General features: G+C 35.8%; 1 long non-coding RNA gene across 1 annotated transcript in view; it reads right to left on the minus strand.

Annotated features, from left to right (window-relative positions):
• Nucleotides 1-293: 293 nt before the first annotated feature.
• The window catches only part of LOC116964766, a 56,834-nt gene continuing 40,620 nt past the window's right edge, over nt 294-16,507 (minus strand). The window contains exons 3-4 of the long non-coding RNA XR_004408933.2: nt 5,067-5,291; nt 294-2,652 (exon numbers count right to left, since the gene is read on the minus strand). This is a non-coding gene — a long non-coding RNA (uncharacterized LOC116964766). The remainder of the gene's footprint in view (nt 2,653-5,066; nt 5,292-16,507) is intronic.

A 16,507-nucleotide genomic window follows, 5' to 3' on the forward strand; every position in this document is an offset into this window, starting at 1 on the left:
ATGCTCCATGTGTTTTATCAACCTTTGTCAGTGTAACCTTTAACATAAAACCAAGACAAATTCAGTGCAGTATTTTCAGATGAAAGGGGCATTATCAAAGATGGTATAAATTACAAGCCAAAAATTTATGTAGACAGCTATGAATAAAGATACGAATATTTCCTGAATGTAAGAGTCTGTCATGAGGGAAAATCAAAAAGCTATGTGGAAATAGAAGGAACTACTGGAAAACAGACCTCTTGAGATGGAGAGAAATTGAATGGATCTGGTTTTATTTTGACTCTTCTGTAAAATAAAAAATATTTTAATATTTACCAACAATTTTCTATATGAATTGTGTGTAACAAACCATGGTGTAGAAAGCTTTTTGATTAACAGGAATTAACAACCAACAAAAAGAAAAAGGAAAACACAGAGTGAAATACGTGGACCACAGCACTGGTCACCATCCTCTTTCTTGTCCTGGTGAAATGTCAGGCCTTAGGACAATTGTCTCATCTTCCAAATGTCGTTTAGCACCATCACAGCTAACACAGTGTGGGTGCAGGGTTTAGGTTACCATAGGCACGTCCACCTGCACAAACTCATCAGGAAAGTGGCTATGGTGAGCTGATGGGCCATGTGTACCAGAACAGTACTGGGTACCTACCACAGTCCAAGCACAGCACTACGGACACAGAACAAGGTGCAAAGCTCACCCAGAAAGGTGACCGAGTGAGCTTGTGCTGAGCTCTGAGCTGCCAGCATCTGCATTAACCCTCTTTGAAGATCCGTATGTGCCGTGGTGGTGCTTGAGGTGACCTGCTGCAGCTGCAGCTCTGGATATGGCTTTGAAGCTGCTGTGAGATTAAAGGCAATGAGGTCCTTGGATGTCACTGTAATGAAAGGGCTAGAAAAGTACCTCAGAGAGGAAAAGCAGCCCAAGAACAATGAAGAAACCATAGCTGATTAATGTCCTCGCTTTTGTTGGTCACCAGGAGCTATAACACAGCAGCAAAGAGTAAGGCTTAAGCCATGTCTCTTATTTGGCCATAAGGAATGGGCTTTGAAAGCAGTGTTACTGCTGGAGTGAAGAGCCATCCCGGTGCTGTGATTTTGCATGGAGGAACAAGGCTGAGTGACTACTCAGCTGAGCCTGGGCAATCCCGGTACGTGCCCTCCTGCTGCGCCTCTGGAAGGGAGCTGCTCCCACAGGGCTGCTCTTGCAAATCCGCCTCCTCAGACAGCAACAAGCAATACAAACAACATTAGTAAGGCTATAACTAGACGTCTCGGAGAATTATCAGGGATATTGATGAATCACATAGGCATTTAGACCTTGCTCCATGGGAGCTAACAAGTGAAAAAGCAATTTAATTCTGTAGCAGGTTTTCAAAATATCTGGAGGCAGACATTTCCCTGGGTCAAGGACCAGTCTTGTTAACTTCCTTTCTGCAAACTCCTTCTCTTTTTGGTTCTTATGTATAATGCTCTTGTATGTGGCATAATAATAACACATTTGGGGTAGAAAAAACTTCCACTGATAGTAATAACACCAAGCTTCAGTTTTGGGAGAATCGTGCAGGATTTTCTTTTGGTTGTTACAAGTAGAATCAATGAAAGGCCAAAAGGATAGTGTTGAAAGAAATAACATGTTTTTGAAAGATGAATGAATGTAGTGAATAATCTCATCCAGAAAAAAAAAAAAAAGAAAATATTGTCAATGCCACATCTACCTTCTATAAAACTTTAATTTTCTATATATAAGAAAACTCAAATGGCTGGGTTTTGGCAGTCAGCATTAAATGTAAGTTTGTTGTATAGCTGTACATCATTTCAGGACAGAAAATTATTATACAATGCTTGTACTTAATGTATTCTTCTTATGCCAGTCAGCAAATGACAGCATGTCCTATCTAATTAAATCCAGGTTTCATGTGTGTCTCTTCATTTACTTACTGTGCAAATAATGGAAGCTAACATTAAAGTATTAAAATCAGATAAAATTGCATTTCATATTAATAGAGCGTGTGGAAATGTATAATTTAAAATACATCTTACGAAATGTAATCTCTTTAACATATTGCATACAACCCTGATATTGATCAAGATATTCCCAGGACTGTATGGAGAGAGGAGAAAATGAGTATGTTCCCCTTCCTCTAGGGATCAGTCAGCTTCTTGATGATCTCACACTGTTTCTTTGAATAAAACTGGTACTTGTTTGGTTTGTTTTCTTCTTTTGTTGTTCAAGGAGGGTTAGTTTCAAAAAGGAATATCAGAATTTAATTAGCCTCTCTCTATTCAGATATTTTTCAGAGCAACTGGGTAAGCAATCCATGGCCTCTTCAGTTCTTTCCATTTTCTGATTCCACTAGAAATGAAACCCTACATCTGGTATATAGTTTCCTAAGACAAACTTTGTTTTCCCACTTTCAGACAAATAAAGGTGCAGGGGACCCAATGCTGTCTTGCTGGCAAAGGCACAGACAGCAGCTGGACTCAGTTTGAAATCTGTCCTTGGCAAGAGTTATGCACTTTGATGTCCTGCAAAACAGACAAATTGCAGTTACTGCCATGAGGTAAGGAGCACCTGGACGCCTTGAATCAACAGGTCAACGTGATGCAGAAGGCAGCTTCACTCTAACTTTGCTTCCAGTTTGAAAATTCAGCCTATTTAGAGAAAGAAAAGACTTTAAATTACTTCCTTCAACACTGCATCCTTCAGGTTAATGTGTTTAAGCATAGACCCAACCATTTTTATTGTTTTGGTTCTCATGTCATTCACACTGATATAAATCCTCTAAGGTCAACGGAAATTATGCTGGACAAAATTGTGGTAAGATCAGATCCTGTATATTCATGTGTATTATCTTCTCTTTACCAGAATCTGCCATACCAATGATACCTTTTTGTGACTAAGGATTTGTGTTTTAAAATCATAGTTTTTATTTGTAACAGAATCATTTAAATATAGCCACGCTGTGCTAAATATATAAGCATTTGTAATTTAATCTCTTTAAAATAATTCTCTCTTGTTCCTTATGGAAATATGTCTAATAATAAATCCTGTAAAAATTCCATATAGTTAGACTTGATTAAGAAGGGTTTTCAAACTCAGGAGACATTATAGGATTAGAGCCTTGTATTTTAATATCCAACATCAGTGCTTCAAAGAAATTTATTCAAACTTGTACAACAGTGATATGGAAGGTGTCAGGTGTCTTCCTACACTGGTATATGCTGTCTGGGGACCAAAATCAAAAATTAGTGATACAGAAGTCTGAAAACTGAAATAAAAAATGAACTCATAAAATGATGACATACAGATTTCTCCTGTCCCTGGAACAATAACTGTTACAGTTCTTCAAATTTTTTAGCCTTTTCATGAAACAGGCAGTTGCAAATGTTCAAAGAACAAAATTATCTGAGAAAAAGTAGACCTTGACTCTTTTCACTCAGTGTTGTTTTCCCTTGGAGAAGCAAAATTATCTACCAGTTGTGTGATGATTCCTTTGTTTAAATCCTGACTGGCAGGAAAGAAAAAAGTCTGCCCTATGCTAAAATTATCTAATTTTGTAGCTGTCTCAATGATATGTCTGCTTTTGTCAAATGATGCCCTTTCGTCCTTGCTGGTGGAATACTCACTGTGTTCCATTTTGCATTATGTGGGTTATTTCACAAGGAAAGTGAAGAAGTGGGCTTTTGACAAAGATGGAAACAATAAGGCATGAGGAACTCAGAGAAGATCAAAGATGCTTATTAGTTTAGATGGTAAGAAATAGAGGCATTAACAATAACAGAGTATCTTTCTTGTTACTGTTTCATACTGTATGAAATCCCACAATTGTTATATCAGAAGAAGCCTCATTTACTTTTCAATAATCAAATATTTAAAAGAAATCCTTATGCTTTATATCACATATAATAGAGGGATCTCCTCATTTATTGTATTACTTTGATGTATTTTTCTTATTACTTGAAAGACCAATTCAAATTGCAGAGGTTTTATGAATATTTTATAGACTCAGTGTTCTGAGTGATCAGAAATACTGTGCTCTGATATGCTCTGGGTTTACATTTCTGCTGAGCTTAAACTAAGCCCAGCACCGGCATAGACTGAGGAAGCAAAAACCCAGTTGAACCATCTTCCATATTCCTATACCTCTAGCCAGAGCATTCCTAGAAGAGCTACAGGTGCCTCCCATATGTAATAGCTCAGCATATCAACAGTGCAAAGTCATTCATTTTTCATGTTTCTTCTCTAGTAAGACATACCTTTATTCAGGAAGAACCTAATTCAGGCAACTTCATGTTATAATCTTTGATTTAGTTCAACCTAAAATTAGTCTTGATCTTATTTTCTTACATTAAATGTTACATGTCTGTACATTTCCTAATATGCGGTTTAGCAGCTCTTTCCCTGCTCCATTTGAGTTTGAAGGATAACAGTAATACATGCAGTTTAATTAAATTTTTACTACTTTTTTATGTCTGCCTATGATACAAGAGTGGTGCTGTATAGATACTGAATTATTTTTATTTAGTAGCATATCAATAGTTATTAAACTTTATTCACTATGGGCTTTCTCCCTCTATATCCTGCTAAAGAAAAAGGGAGCAGTGTACTTAGGACAGTGAGGAAATATTCTGAGCAAAGCAGTGGATACATCAGCAAAGGAGAGATGAAAAGTACATTAAGATATATCCGCAGCATCCACAGAAAGAGAAAACGTACAGTGAAAAAACTAGTCAGAGTACCAGTAAAACCCACAATACATATATAAATTGTTTATTCATAATATAATGGATACAGTCTGTTCCTTTCTATTTTCTCCTAGTGATAAAAACCTCATCAAGCCATTTCTGCTTGCTCATATAAGGTCTGTGTTGTCCACATTGCTCAGAAGACTTGGTGTGAACCACTTCAGGTATTAGGTCTCAACTACACTGTAACAGGGTTGAAAAACTAGTCTTACACAGCCAACGTTCCATCTGCTCACAGCAATTTTGTATGTACTATCTATCCAGTAAATCAGTATAAATGGTTTAATGGCATTTTGCATTTACTTGTATCACAAACTTACCGATGTTATTGGGTTTGCACAGCAATGAATTCCCATCATCTGAGCATTAGTGAACTCCAGAAGCAGTGAAATTGGTGTCTGTGCTTTAAGAAGTGTTTTCTTCATGATGAACAGACTGGAGGTTAACGCTACTGTGAAGTTATGGGAAAAATCTATACTGGAGACATGGGAGGGTTTGTGCGGTTCCTCTCCTTCATATTCTGCTGCTGCAGAGTCTAAAAACAACTGCCGATGTGGTTAACCATTAAAACCAGTAAAATATCAACACTGGTAAATGAATGCAATAATATGGGTGCACTGTGAGAGAAAGGGGGGAGGGAAGGGATAGGAACAGAACAGAGATTTTAAGCATCTGTGTCTACTCCCAAGGTAGACATATCCAATATCATTCAGCAGCATAAAGATTATATGTTTTAACAATGATCTTTAAAATAATAGTAAGAAATATAAATTAAATACTGCTTGTCTGTGCTCCAGAGTTTGATAAAATTAGCTCCTGCATCACTTGGTAGGAAGCCTTAACTTAATCCAGAGAAGAGGATATAAAGCTCAGCACTGCATTGTTAAATAGATTTGGTGTTCCAGTTAGGTCCTAAATTGCTTTTAATAAATATTAATACTTGGAAAAACTCTATACTTTGTTAAAAAACAATTTCAAATTTCTTTCTAGACTTTTAGCTTATGCAAGACTGACACAGAAAGGAACATCTGAAGCACATAAAGGCTAGGGGATTTAACTCCTGTTTACATTTTTCCTAAAAAAAAATTATTAAAACCATACTCGAGTAAGCATTTTTAATGAAAGCAAGTATCTCTTTGAGGTAAATGCTCATCATAAGACTGATGTTGTGAAAGAAGTGCATCTCAAGGCTATCATGCCTAATTACTACATATTTAGATGACATCATTACTAGGGCGAGCAGCCTTAGTGCTGGTTAACTGTCACACTACTGTTTTGCAAGTGTATGCAACTCTCTTACATTTTTCTCATAATGTCTTCTGATACTTCTTTCTCATTGTGTCTCAGTACATGGGAGAGGATCCTCTTTTTGATAGGGTTTATTGCCCATCCTTGCAACTCCATTAGCTAATGTAAAAAAATAGTGAGGGATCTATGTATCATGCCCTGAAACATACATGTAAAATACCACACTATTTTTCTGTTAGAGGTTTCAATCATTTAACACACATATAAAGACCATGCTGAAAGGAGAGATTCTAATATGCAAGCCAGCTATGAAATAGCAAACACGCTGGTATTTTCTCCACCTATTGGCTCAAATATTGAGGGGATAGGGGAGGGAAGAGAACTCTGTTACATAATAAAGATTCTCTCAACTCAACATAAAGGCAGAGACGTTTTTCTGGTTCTGTGATCCAGACCAGTCATGAGTAAGAGATGGATCAGATTAAGGCAGAACAAGCCCAGTAATAAAAGCCTCAAAGAAATCTTTCAGTCTGTACGTCCCAGGCTCTTCAGTATGCTCAGGGCATCAATATTCTTTAACTTTTGTAAAGGAAAGCACAAGAAATGAAGCCGTTTGCCTGCCTTTTGACTGAATCCTGTATTATGCTTTATTTCATCCAAAGCAGGTGAAATGTAATGACTGTAGCCATCTTATAACCTGCAGGCCATTTTGTGCCTGCAAATTGTGATGAATTTATAAAGTACCCAGGGGAAAAAAAGGCAGCCCAGAGCAGGATGCAAAAGCTGCTGTAACTGCCAGCCTTCTCCCAGGTGACCCCTTTTTGGGGCAGCAACGCCTTCATGCTCATGATAGGGGGTGAGAAAATAGTTGAAATAAAGTCATCTCTTAGATAACAGTAATGTCATCACTGAAACTTTTCATAAAACTTATCCATTTCACTGATTTCAGGGCAGTCAAAATTTACTTACAGCGCATCTGAATTTAAATAAAAGACAAACGGTGTCAACTTCTAAATGATTTCTTGTTCTTCAAGATACTGGCAACCTGATACCAGAAATCCCACATCCCTTTATCTTTTTTAAGAAAAGCTTACAGACCTAGAAGTCATTTTCCCACTCTATCACAATTCTACAAAGGACATGAGAAAGGTCATAAGAAAAGCTCTGGTTTCTTTGACTTTGACCACACAGCTCTCCAAGAAGCATATTGAATATCATTGCACCCAAACAGAGAAACATCATACCATCATCTTTTTTGTCTATGATGGATGGCATTATATGGCAATAACAGAGCAATACAATGGCAGCTTTGTCTTTTCCTGGGTTTCATGTAAACCTAATCCCCAAAATGAAGCCCAATTTATAAAGAAAAACAAAGAGAGTTGAACTTTAAATGTTACTATTATTTAAGTGTGCCAGTTAATGAGAGTCTCTCAGGGAATTCCTTTTTATCTGAAAGCACTCGCAAGTTCAAAATCCATATTCAGACAACCATATATTTTTCTCAGGGTGGTCTGTGTGCTTTGGTGAGTCTAAAGCTCCTAATTATCCTGATCAGGAATCAGTCCAGAGAGGCAATTTTGGAGTCTGTGTGGGCCTGTTTTTATTTCCTCTGGAAACCAAAGTGCAGGAAGCAGAAGGAAAGTGTAGATGAGGCCTTGAGAACCAGAACTTTTGATAGGCAAATACATATCTTTCCAGCTTATACAGTGAAAAAATCTTGCTGTAAAGCATAGTATTCTGAAGTTATATTTAAATTTGACAACTGGTAAGAATAAAAAATTATAAAAATATTATCCCTCTATTATTATAACTCTGTAGATTTTCTTTTAGAGAAAAACGTAAGGACCAAGCCATGCTTATTTTATAAGTATGCTTCAAAAGCCTTAGATGTCTCTATACTACATTGAAAGCACAATGTGAAGACACGATGAGGTTTAGAAATGCCACATAGATGTGTGTTCCATCTTGAACAATTACATTCCTTCACAGAAGAAATTGTGAGTTAAATTAATTGCTATGTTCTATAAGTATTTGGTGTTTTGTGATTTGTAAATGGGTGGAAATACGATAACACATGGTTTATTAATGGCTTAGCAGGAAGTAGTTACCCGTATATGAGATGAAGTATGCTTGGGAGAAGAGGAACTTTCCTGTGAGTCTGCAAGATAAGGTGGAGACGAGCTGTGGGTTAGAGGAAGTCTAATGCCACAGTAAGTGATGTTGTTAAAAAAAAAAAAAAAAGTTTTTTTTTTTAAGTTATAAACCATGAGAAAAAGAATGAACTGCATTTCTAAGCAGTTTAGAAGAGAAAGTAATACCTGTCAGACATGCATTATCATAGTGCTAGAAGAAAAAAGCTTTATTGTTGCTTTCTCTTTAGGCAATAAATGAAGTGGTGCCATTTACATTTTGCAGATAAGGACGTTAGTTATAGAGAACTGAAGTGTCTTGCCTAAAGTCACAGAGGAATTATTTAGTTTGAGCTGGTGATCACTTTTGTTAGTCCCATAAAATAATTTGCATCTCAGGTAGTAACTATCATTAAATATGTCATGAAGCAAAGAATAAAGACTCAGCAACACTGTCATCATTCAACAGAAAGACGTCTTGGAGGGATGGGTCATCACAAACTGCAGTTCTGCAACAACTGGGTATTTTAGCAAGAGTAAGGCCAGAGGCTAAATAGTAAACTTACAGAAAGCATATAATGAATGGAAGATTACTGAAAACTTAGCTAGTTTCAAAAAGAAGTGGATATGGAATGAATCACATCATAGGTTTCAGGTTCTTAGAGCTGTCTTGGTATCAGGCTTAGGAAAAACAGTTCTGATTTATGACTTCATGTTGAAACCATGTGAAACTCCCCCTTTTGTATTTTGATGTGAAAACCAGTCTTACATATTTCAAATTTTTCAAGGCTTTTAAACTCCCAGACTCAAACAAAAACTGAGGACAGCTAAAACTGCAACACTTAAAACCAAAATAAAATTTTGCAGGAGACCCTGTGCATCAAAAGATGGCTGAACTTAGCAGACGTCTACTGAATATAGAAACTTGAGTATTTAGTCTTAAAGGTCTCTACTTCTGTAGCAACCATAATCTGTATTGTTACAATAAGTATGCCTTCTCACCCAAGCTGACCTGTAGAACTGACCTAGCACCATTACTTATTGCTACTTTATTAGGTTTTATTTGTCGTTGGCAAATATTGATATCAATGATTTTATATCACTTTTCAGATATTTGTTATGTTTGTTATTCAAGAGATTGAATTACTCTGAATCAAGTGTGCTTCTGTGGAAGGCTCATTATAAATTATGCCAGTGGAGATTTCTTATTTAAGATAACAATTTGTAATCTAATAGTTGATCATTCTTAACCTACTTACATTGAAATATATTAAATTTGTATAGACTTGTTTGAAATATATTGTTTTCTATGTCATTAATTTAAAGTATTTTGAAATTTTATATGGTTTGTTCATTCAGACATAAGTGTTTGCTTTGAACTTCATTATTCTAACTAATGGACAAGTTTGCAATCTGATGGTCAGATGCACAGAAATAACTGACATTTTTATCCACCCATAAAATTTTAATATGAATGGAAATAAACAGCTCAACTAGAAAACCTACTGTTATTTTTAAACTGAATTACAACCTTTTTATTACTATGCTTTTAGTGCCCTCTAATTTTTACAGTTTATGGTACTTTTTGGCACTAAATGTTAACTCCTCTGAGAAGAAAAAATAACACATGCAATAGAATATATATACAGAGATTAATTTTATTGCAGAAATGCATCATCTCCTAATCTTTAGGAAGAAAAAAAAATCAGATATAAACTATGATGAAATACAGCTTATTTCCTAGACTTGCAAAAATTCTTAGAATGAGAAGAAATGGGAACACTGTTCACAATGAGTACTTCGTGATGCATGGGAATACCTACGCTTTTCCAAACACCTCTGAACTCTGAGTTTGCATAGCCACTACTGGCTTCTCTGTCAAGGCACCAGCAAGGCTGAGCAGGGCCTCTGGGCCCACCCAACATTGACCCTGAGCCCACAGGAGAGTGGAAATGGCAATTGTGTACATTTCCTTCACACCCTTTCCTTCTGCTCCATCTCAGATAACGGACTGTTCATATGAAAAAATCAGAGAAGATAGTATATTTTTCTTCAAAATATTCTTCTGAATAAAAAATACATAAACCAATTTACTCTGACTGGAGATATCTGAGCTACATGAGTGCCTATGACAGGCAGACAAATTGGCAGACTACAGGTATCTAGGTTGGATCTCCATATTTGCTGACGGCATGCTCTTTCAGTGCTCCTCTGATGATTCCTTTCAACTGATGCCTTGAGCCTCATTCAGTGCTTCTTAGATTGAAATGTCTACATAACTAAGGAGGAAGAAAGGTGACTGAAAAAAGAAAATTATGGAAGGAACATTGCAAGAGAGAAATCATACTTTAAATGACATTTAATTAAATGCATTATTTTTATGATAAGAAAATTTGATGTCTATGAAAATCATTTTATCAGGATCCAGAAAGAGATCAGTAGATAACACCAACACTGCGAAGCAATGTATGAGAACTCTGCTGAAGTCAGAACTAAATACTAATCCGCAGAGCTTCCATCAGCATAAACGTAATGACAAGATCTGGAATCCATTCAAATTATATTCAGAAAAATAAGGAAAGCTCTTCAGAGGGTTTAGTACCAAATTATGTTCTTTGGTACAGGTAATTAAACACTAATTTACATCTATCAAACCTAACCATTTTGATTTAGTATCAGAATTCTGATTTGAGTCAAGAAGTTCTGGTCTTACAGTATGTGCTTTTATCTTCAATCTCTTTCAGTATGTAAATGCATGCAACATTTTTGTAGGCTGGCCTCATAACTCTAAATCACACTGAAGGATGTTTATGGTTTTTATTTATTTATTCTTTTTTTTTTTTTTTTTTCCCTTGGCTGTTCCCTTCAGGGAAAAAAAATAAGATTTATTAAACTAGTTAATTTAAGAAGGGGCTGGGAAGCTGCTGAATTGACAGTAATAGTGTATTGTTATATTTCTTTACTTGAATAACAAACTATTTTGATCTCAAATGATCATAGAGTATTTTAAATCAATATCACAGCTCAGAGAAAGCTATGAAGCTTGCTGAGTGCAAGTTGACTGAAAACCTCACTCTGTTATCTTTGTGAGCTCAGGCTATTAGTGATTTTTCACTGAGTTTTTGATAGGTCAAGTACAGTTCAAAGGCAGAATGATTTTTTTTCATCACATTATCCTACAGCATGTTATTTTTGAGCAGATTTAAAACTAAAAGCATGCAAGTGCATATAAAGTAGAGCAGTCACATTTGGATTATACTAATCACAATAAATAAAAAATTGTTTCTCAATATACTGGAAAATAATATCTAAAAGTATTCAGAAAAGACTTCAAATTATTAATTGTAGCATTTTTAGATGCAGAGACCTCAGCCTTGGGGAGCTGCATTTAGCATAATGATGAATAGGTATTAAGAAAACTGAAGGTGGCTTTATACCAATTGTGTCTTTCATGAATTCAAGGCATTAGAAAAGGGGAATTTGACTTCCTTACAACAGGTGCTGTGTAAAAGCTGGTTCAGAGCCACCTAAATCACATCTGTGAGATCTAAGAAGCTGTACTAGCCAGAGACCAGTAGTGACACTTGCCTGCTTCCTACCTATCACCTTGGGATTTCCAAGAGACTCTTACTGGTTGCTGATTTCCAAATGTTGAGTAAAAATGACACCAAAGAAGGAGAGATAGAGGCAGTTTTTCTACCCATCAATTTCAACAAAGTCTAATCTTACTACAGGAAAATGTACTTGCTTTAAATAACAACTTGATATAGCATTATTTATGATCCAGGCTATTATGAACTGGAAAGTAATGCATTTATGATTTCTCTCTGCTGCTTTTTATTAATATAAAAGTAAATAAACTAACTGCAGAGTGTCATAGAAGGAAACTTCTGTGAAAGAGACTTGCATAGATTCATCAGAAGAAAGCTCTACAATAATAAAAGTGAGGCAATATCAAAAACATCTACCAGCTCCTTCAAAGAAATTACTTGTTTCATTATCCGCCCACTTTTTCAAAATGCCATACAAAAAATTTTCTCTCTAACCAGGGTATTATGCAAGGTATCATTCATGAGAATGCCACGGAAAGGATTATTGTCTTTTACAACATTGGTAGCTTACCAAGCATCCTAGTATACATACTGATTCAAGTAAGTTCTTTACTTTTTTCTGGTGTTTCTGGTGGGTTTATCAAGCAAATGAGGGAAAAGCCTTATAAATCCTCTTTTATAATGCTCTATCTGTGCAGATTCAATACAATGAAAATCCTATATTATTTTATATTTAAAAACTTATTAAAATGCCTTTGTTATAATGGACACGAAGATCACTGTACAATAAAGGAATTTAGAGTATTCTCTCTTTGCCAATAATATACTGCCGGTGGGAGATCCAGAAGGAGGTAATCTGTGTTCAGTCACCACTTTAGCCTAAAAATAATTGAAACTGAAATTAGAAAATACTTCTTCAGCCTCCGTATAAAAATACTAATGAGGAGGAAAAGTAAGAAATGGTTTTGCAAATCCTCATCTATTTAGGAGAGCTGGAGTCACAAGTAAATCAGTGTATAATTTAAAAATATATCCCTACCAAAAAAAGGATATCAAAAGAGAAAAGGTGACCAAGTAAGATCAAATTGAACATAACACAGGTGGAAGCAATACCTTACTAGAACCAATTAGTAGTCCATGTAGGAAAAATGTAGTATATCAATTAACACTTTGCCTCACTTCATTTTGCCAGCTTTCAATGTATTTGTATTTACTCACACTCACTTTACAGCACCATATTTGAATTTAACTTTATTTTTTCATTCACTCATGTCTCATACATCCTTTTTGTACAGCTTTTCCAAAATGGAAAACAAACCCAAAATAAATAGTTGGATGACTATTGGATTATTTCTAACCAAATAATGTCTTATTCAAACTCAAGTTTCTAACTAAACTGTTTCCCCTCCCTCACTTACTGTAAGTTAGGAGAAAATTGGCTGCTTGAGCTCCACTTTCAGGCCTCTGCTTAAGATCTACTTAATTTATACATTTGCAAAGACAGCATGATAATGGCTTAGTCTCTGAAAAGTCTCCTGGTTCAATTAATATTTTCCAGAAGAATGGTATTATCACCAGTAAATAGGGATTTCCGGTGTTGATTTGAAAAGGTACACGCCAGGCACTTAGATACTCAAACTGAGAAAGTTACCAGCACTCAAGCAAGACCCATGGAACTGTAACATTTGCAATTAATATTGGGATTAATCCAGTATTGGAAGATTCTTTCCTCCTGCCAAAACAGCTTTCTTCAAGAGAACCTCAAATTTCTTCATCCAGATCAGTTTAAAATGACTCGAGGCACTTACCTGTTCCCTAGTGACCTTTTATGTAATTTAACAGGATGGAATACGTAGAGTTTCCCCTCTGCTTGCTTTCATCCTATTACTTGTCCTTAGACTACTTCAGATCATCCTAAGCATTTCCATGGTTGCTACCAGCAGCTTACCTTCTGATAACAACACCCCCAATGAGGCTTCCTATCGGTATTTACCACTTTTCAGCATCTTCACTGGAATCACAGTGGAAAATGTGTGTGTTTGAACTATTGCAGTAATAAGACAGACACTAATAAGTTAAAAGTGTTGCAAGAACCAGAAAGATTTAAAAAAATAAACCAAACCAAAACTTGAAGAAGAACATTATATTTGTGCCTGGACAAAAAAAAAAAAAAAAATTTCTAGACCAGACACATATCTTTCCAAGTTTTTATGGAGACAATAAACAAGAAACGGATAATATGTTTTGCTCATCTCTTTTAGGCAGACTCAAAGTACTTGTCTGGTAAAATTATTGCTTTATATAATGGTTTGTTCTATTTGTTTTGACTAATGATTACGCTAGTTTCTAGGTAGCAACTGTTCCCACAGCTACATTGGAGAAAGCATATTTTTTGAAACTGCTGTTACCTGCTGGTGAGAAAATGACTGTCCTGCCAGTGGATTTTAGAGAATGCAATTAAATTTCATGCTAAAATAGAAATTGCCTGGTGCAGCTTTTGAATAGGTAAGAATTTTTGAGCACCCTCTTCTTGTTTTCTAATTCAATTGCATTACATACCATGTGAGTCTCCAGATGAGATAAATTAGTTCTGTTTGAGATTAATTTACTATATAAACACATATTCTCTCTAAATACCTTTGGAATACTCATACTTCCTCACAACCCCTTTTGGTAGCTCAGACAGCTTTTACAGCTTGATTCTTTTTTTTTTTTTTTTTTTTTTTCTCCCAGGCTCAATGAAGTAGAAGTACATTTTATGCATGTCTTCTAGCGTTTGATCTTTTTCATTTACAGAGTTTGGTCATAGAACAAGGATGCATGAAAATATAGCTTAATTTCACAGGCATATAAACCAAAATGGTAGGCTTCAGATAAGGAAACTGAATCAACTGTGACTGTTGGAGGAGCTTGAATACTGTTGTGCTTTTTTCTGTCTAAACTAAAAGCAGAAAACTGGCAGAGCTAATTTTGATCCAGAAGATGAGCTGCTTTGAAATGTGATGAACAAACAGAACACGTAACCCTCTGCTTCCACTTCTTCAGCAGTCTCATGTAGTTTAGCAAGTAAGAGTCAGAACAACATCTGCAACCAAGTACAAGCTGCTGATCCAACCTGTGCTTCAAAGAAGCTGGATTAGGACAGAGGAACATTAGGCAAAATGTCAGTTTCCATACTTTTTTAAGAATTGTGTTCAAAACTTTAGCTTTTCTTTGGAAAACAGGAAGGACTAGGAAAACAGAACAGCTAATTTACAGGTCTTTAAGAGATTATTTGAAATCTATAGAAGGAAAGAAGGTGCTTTTCTTTCCAATTTCCAAAAGTCAAAGCTGCATGTGCAAAAATCTCTTAAAAAACTGCACAGGATGAAAAATGCTGAAATGGTAGCCAGATTTTGAGAGAACATCTGCCAGAGATTCATGTTCATTTGTATAAATTGGACATATGGATTTAGTTACATTATGTGAAAAGGGTTTGGCACACAGAGTTGTACTTCTGTAAAAAGCCAAGGAATATAATGCAGAGGAGCCAGGAGAAAAAGAATCTTTCAAACTAAGGTAGAAAGTGAAAGGAAAGAAGATCAAAGTGTTGTGGGATCTTATGTCCTGTAATAAAAGGAAAGTAAATTTCTCAGAGCATTCATGAATAAGTCTAGAGCTCAGTGCCATATTCCAAAAATAAATCAGAACAATCTGTGTATAGGAAAGGTTAAGAGCCAGTCTGCTACTAGAAACTTACTTGGTTTTATTTCTAAATCCCATTATTGTGGGTTTTAGTTGTTGATTTTGTTGTTTCTTGTTTTTTTCTTTTTTTTTTTTTTTTTTTTTTTTTTGTTGTTGTTGTTGTTTGGTTGGTTTTTTTTAGAATAAACTTTTTAGTACATTGGGCCAGAGACAACTCTATTAGCACAAAGGACATTCCAGAAGTGAATAAAGCCCTCTAGATACCAGAGGCTTTTCCAGTGAATGTAGGATGGAGAGGACACATCCTTCCCACCAGAGTGCCAGCCATCACTTCAATAGCCTCCCTTCACAGCTCTATATCAGCCATGTGGTAGGTGGGGAGTCTGCTTTTCACTTTTAGTCTTGTTTGCTGAGCCTTCAGTTTGACTTTTTCTGCTTTGTGTCAACATTTTCCTCTCCTTCCCAGCTTCTGGCTGCCATTACACATCTGTGGATGTCTCCTTATGTTCATTCTTTCCCAAGATTTCTGGCCCTGGAGCAAGATGAGAGGTCTCCTCCATTATTTTTCTCTTGTGCAGACCTTACTAAGAGAGTGATTAGATGCTGTATTAGTTGATTATTATTCAGAATGGTGCAGGCCAGGAAACACTTTTACTTGGATATTCAAACTTGCTTAGGAGTTTCTACACTAGTTATCATTCTAATTCTTTGCAAAAGACCCTGAATTGTTTGTTTTCAGTCCGCAGAATCTTCAGATGCAACTAGATGAGTTAATTTATATAACCAGTGACTTTCTGACTTGTTTGGTCTGATCAGAATGATAAAAACATTGATGATGTTGTTCTTATTTCAATGAGCAATCATCCAAATTCTTCTTGCAGTTAGATCTTCATTGTATTTCCTTATCAATGGAGTTGAAATACATAAAGGGCAATGTAAAAGTAACGTAATTGTCATGAGCTTATTGTGTAATGGCTAGACATTTCAATTATAACCAAACTTCCATGTATCAAAGACTGAACACTACTAAGTAGATCTTTTCCTACTAGCTGCTGAATTACTCCTATGATCCTCCAGTCACATCATCTGTGTCAGTGGCACAGGAACTACAGTTTCTCAATAATTTAATTCTTGCCTTTTTTCCTT

Source organism: Tyto alba, unplaced genomic scaffold (genome assembly GCF_018691265.1).
Source record: "Tyto alba isolate M040663 unplaced genomic scaffold, T.alba_DEE_v4.0 Super-Scaffold_10, whole genome shotgun sequence".
NCBI classification, from domain to species: Eukaryota; Metazoa; Chordata; class Aves; order Strigiformes; family Tytonidae; genus Tyto; species Tyto alba.